Consider the following 5703-nt stretch of genomic DNA (forward strand, 5'->3'; position numbering starts at 1 on the left):
CACATTACTGCACCTGGAGAAGTCCACTGCTAACCAACATACTGAAATTAACCCATTTCTGCTCAGCCCACAGGTGAACACATGTTGCATATATGCAACATTGGGCAAAAATGGCCAGGGATGACATTACAGATTTCAGTAGCAAGGCAAAGTGATTTCAGTAGGAAAGGGACACACACAAAAAACATTCAAAACTATAATTAAGGACATGCACTTAGGTGATGTTCCCTCCCTCTAGTTTACAGGTGAATTTCATCAATTGCCTGTGCAGCAAGCTGACTTCTATGCTTGCTGCTACCTTAAAATTAAATATGGCACTCTTCCACTCTCTATTCTGCATTTGCACATACATACAAATTACATAAAAGAGGTTCAAAGACAGTTATTATGGTCATGTCATGTTGAAACATTTTAATGGTTAGAAAATGACTTTTAAATTCAGCCTGCCAAATTAGATGTGCATGCAAATGTGTTCTTTTGACACTTTAATTTTATTTTTTTAACCAATAACTTGGGGGTGGGATGGGGTACAAAACAGCCCAAAATTGCAGCAGGTGGGAAAGGGGGGCTTTAGTGCTTTACCCTGGCCAATGTTGCAATTCTGCCTCCTCACATACAATGTATAGGTTGTTTAAAGCAGCCATTTTCAAACAGTGTGCAATGGCACATTGATGTGTCGCGAATGGTCCCCAGGTGTGCTGTGGGAACTTGGGAGAGGGTCATTTATTAGTATGGCCATTGGGAGATGTGAGCCTCCCTCCCCCACTTGGAAGCACAGTGTGCCATGTCAAAAAAACAAATGGTGCGCCTTGACCATTTTAGTGCCTTCCCGGTGTGCTGTGAAATGAAAATGGTTGAAAATCACTGATTTAAAGTTTCAGCAGAAAGCAGATTGAAGCTTTCTTTAAACTATAAACAGCACAAAGCAGTGCATGCTGTAGTGATATTAACCACGCTGGAATGCAAGTGCTAAAGCCCTCCAACCCACCCACGCACGCACAGTTTCAGGCTGCAGTCCAGCCAGCCCTGCACTCTGTCTCCAAGAGTCACTAGCATGCAAAGCATGATGGGCTGAAGGCAGTGATCATCATCCCTTGCAGCTGGCCAAGGCTAACTGGTGATCAGAATCACAATGCTTCTGAATCCAAGACATTCCTTCCAACATTAGGTGTGGCTTTTAGCAACAGTGCATCTTCTGTAACCCACACAACTCATCATTCTGACTGTATTGTATTACCCCCTGAGATGAGTTTGAAGGGTGCATCCTCAGCCAAATCTTTCTTATCATGCAAGCACCACCACTGTGTTCAGGGGAGACACTGTGACAATCAGACCATCTAACAATTACTATGCAATTCTGCAGTCCAAGCTGACTGTATGCCCTGTCAGTCTCAGTCAGACCCTGTGATCCATTAATCAAAGGGATTTGGGGGACCTCTGATTTTAGAGCACTTGCTCAGTTATCCAACGGGCTTCAAACAATGCAGAAAGAGGAGGGTGGATGTTTGCTACCCTGTCATAAAAATAATTGCCTATTTGGAGTATTGCTGTGAACTGCAGTTTGTTAATGGCATTTGCTTTTTTTAAAAAAAGTATACTTTGTACATCCACTCACCTCAAAGGGCCTTATTAAAAGTTGGTAAAAGTTTCTAATGGAGTGGGGAACTTGTTTGTCAACTCACTGCAGCTAAGAGCTCATGGGAGACAATTTTGTTTTGGAAGTAGATGGGCAAGCCCCACAGGACACTAGAAAGGAGTCTGAATGAGCTGAGGTAGAGTGACAATCCATTAAACTTTTTCTTTTACTATCAAGGAGCTTTGTGTTTATGTACCAATCAATAAAACAGGTACCAATTAGCACCTCAGACAAAAGCATCAACAGGATTTATTGGTTCATGTTCAATCTGTAACTTAATAGATGCTTATGTGCTAGAAAATAGTTGGAGTTCATGTGGCTGTTCATGCAGAATCACTAAAGCAGAGTTTCTCAAACTGTGGGTCAGGACCCACTAGGTGGGTCACGAGCCAATTTCAAGCAGATTCCCATTCATTTCAGTATTTTATTTTTAATATATTAGACTTGATGGTACCATGGTATGTGACTGCATTTGGGGAAATGTTACAGATCTGTACTCTTAACAAGCTACTATGTATATTCTTTTAACAATTATAGTCAATGGAACTTACTCCATAAGTAACATAACAATTATAACATAACAATTATAGTCAATGGGTAAGTGTGGATAGGATTGCAGCCTAGGATTGTTAAAAAAATTTCCTGCTTGACGATGTCACTTCCGGTCATGACATCCCTTCTGGTGGGTCCTGACAGATTCTCATTCTAAAAAGTGGGTCCCGGGGCTAAATGTATCCACTGCACTAAAGGATCCAATACCAAAAACAAAAATCAGAGGTAAGATAAGGGAACCCTGCCCTAGTGCTTCATTCCAATCTGCAATCTATCACATTTTTTTTTGCCAGGATGCCAACATTCATAAAATAGATTTGCATTCACCATGCTTTTGGAAAAATGGAAACATTTTTCCCCATTGATTTAGTTATACAAACTGCTTTGTGATTCATTGTTGTTGTGTGGTATAGTCATACTAATATAATTTAAAAGGAATGATATACATAATTGCCTTATGCTAATGATATAATTACCAAAGGAATAATATAAAAGCAATGTTAAGGAATGATATCACTTAATTACATAATTGCCTTATAGTACCTGTATAATTATTACCTAAGAAATAATAAAAAAGCTTTAAAGGAATTGCCACCAGTTTATCAGTGGTGTTTTCAAACATTGCTATTGGTCTCCTGGAAGTACAGTGAGAGGAAGGTTGAATGTCCTGGAATGCCTCCGTTCCAGCCTCTCACCAGCCTCTCACCACCCTCCCCAGACACCTGTGCTGGCCCGACTCAGCCGGCTCAAACTTAACCTTTCCTCCCATGCAATGGCACTGGAGTCGACCTCCCAACTCTTGAGGTGGCATGAAGTGCCTTACAGCACTTTTTGCAACACTCTGGGCTGACGTAAGGGTCACATACCAAAGTGCCAGTCAAAGGAGCTCTCAGGATTGCACTCTTAAGGCCCAATCTATCCTCAAGATATGCTGGAGTATTGTCACGTATGCCAGTGCAACAACAACCTCACAAGTGTAGAAGTCCTCCCACCAACAGATGTGCCATAGACTATGACATAGCATCAGAAAAACACCATGCTGGTATAACTCAGATGTGACACAGACACCAGTACAACTCTGGTGGTGGAGAGGCCAAAATAAGGTGGAAATTGGGGCATAATATGGGAAGGACATGGGAGGTGGGAAGACAAGAAGTTGAGATATACCATATTCTAAGCCCCCATCAGACAACAGATATACCCCAATGCCGGAAAAATGTTGGCAGCCCAGCACAGTATACCAACCCCACTACTAAAGCCCCTACCAGGAAGACTACAGGTCAGGTGATCTGGCGTGCAGCAGGAGACTATACTTCCCTGATCTTTCAAAGGGGAACTCTGTATGGGAACCATGGTAAAAGGGCACTTGGTGTACAAAGGGAGCACTTTGCACAATCACTTCCCCTCACATGAATGACAAAATGTTTGGTTAACACTTCTCAGAATTCTGACTGCAGGTATTCTGCCCCAAGAGGTCTCTATACACAGGCACCCAACCAGAACCTCACCACCTCAACGGGGGAGCATGCACAATGCACCCCACACATACATCTCTGCTATCAACTATGGGCACAATCCTAAACAACTTTCCAGCACTGGCTTAGCTGTGCCAGTGGGGCATGTGCTGCATCCTGCAGTTGGGGGGCAGTCATGGAGGCCACCTCAAGGTAGGGCAATGTTTGTTCCCTTACCTCAGAGTTGTATTGCCCTTATGTCAATGCTGGAAAGTTGGTTAGGATTGGGGCCTATGTTGCTTAACCAGCCCTTCCTTTTGCAACAGCTAAGAGCAGGGAGTGTCAGCTCCCTTTGAGTGAATGCCAAGGGCTCCAACCATTACTACTGCTGGTCAAACATTCATATGAATCCCTTTGGTTTTTCAGGACTGCACCATTGGCCCTGGGGGTTGAACAGCAGTCCTCTGCAGCTCTCCCAAGAGAGAGAAGGGTAATGCTCCAAGCCACCATGCTCTAAGCCCTACCAGGCACCATTGCATGTACATGCAGGTGTTACCTCCCTCACACAGGGTATGCATCTCAGTCCGGAGAACAGGTGTGGTTGATGCTGTTGTCATTTTGTTTTCTGCATTTCCTCTAGCTCCCCCAGGCAGCTGTCCCACAGGACACGGTTCAGCTAAGCCTGCCACCTGCCTGTGACCCCAACTGCTGCATGGTGAGGTTGCTGATCTCGTTCTAGTTGGGACGCTGTGGCTTTGTAAACTCCATGGTAGTCAGTACACCAACTGGTATAACCAGACCTCACTGGCACCTATTATTCGGTTGTCTGCTGGATAACTTGCTGTGGCAGAACAGCCCTGTTTGTTTGTTTCTCTTTCAGATGTTGCTCTATCACTAAGGCAGTTCAATAAAAACTTTGGTTGGATCACCCTTGTCTCCTTGTTAGCAGATCCCTTCTTCCCACTAGCAGTTTCTTACCTCAGCTGGCCCCAGAGTTGGAATCCACAATGGGGAGGGGCCTCCCTCCTCCTGGGGTCCACAGCATCATGGTCCATGACCTCTTGGACTCCGGCAGGCATGGGGGGGGACGGACAGTTGGTAATCCACTTTTCTCTACTGCCACGGTGTATGGAAGGTAGTAGCAGGGGGACAGGTTGATGGCAATGAAGGGGCAAAGGGCATGGTCTGTGGGTGAATGTGCCTAAGCCAGGCCAGGTTTGCCTGTTTGCTATGAGGCAAGGTCTGAAACGCCAGATGGCATGCTCTTTACCTGTCTCTTGCTGCAGCTGAGTGGTTAGAGAGCAGATTTGCTGAGTGGCTGATATGGGCTCTAGACCCTTCCTCCCCTCTTCTCTTGTCCCTGCCAGGAGTGTTTCTGGCCAGTCATGGAAAAGGAGAGCAACTTGCTGGTTAGGACAAGTCCCTTGGCTGGGCTTGCACTCACCTTGCTTGGCTCCCCAGCCTGTGCCTTTGTGAAGTGAGCTACCAAGTTGCTGCTTTGCGTGGATGCTCTTGAGGCTCTACTTGTGACTCATTCCAGGCCATTCAATCAAGTCAATCTCTGGATGAATTAAAGCTGCCTTCTGGCCATACAGGCACCTTCCCTCTATTGATTTTAATTGACTTGTAATTTTAACTGCACATGTCCATCATTCTCCTACACGCCTCCCTTTTTCTTTAAGAAAACACACACACAAGCAGAACTGGTGGACTTGTGCCACCCACCTTCAACTGCAGCAAGATCCAGTTATGGGTCCCAAATCACCACATGAAGACCAATGCTAAAGACTAGCTTGTCACAATACATGATGGGAGATGTAGTTCTGGTCCTGTTTTCCTTGGTCAACAGCATCTCCCATCATGCATCCTTGACTGCTAAATAGTACAGGTCACAATGCACAAGAGTATCTTCTTATGGTGCAGGGCCAGACACATGCTATGAAAAAAGAGCTCAGGGGAATCTTGGGAATATTTCTGACTTTGCACATCAAAGCAAAAGGTTAGAATCTCAACTTTGCCAAGTCATCAAGGACAGAAAATCAGAATTCCGCAGACAGGATA

Source organism: Tiliqua scincoides, chromosome 2 (genome assembly GCF_035046505.1).
Source record: "Tiliqua scincoides isolate rTilSci1 chromosome 2, rTilSci1.hap2, whole genome shotgun sequence".
NCBI classification, from domain to species: Eukaryota; Metazoa; Chordata; class Lepidosauria; order Squamata; family Scincidae; genus Tiliqua; species Tiliqua scincoides.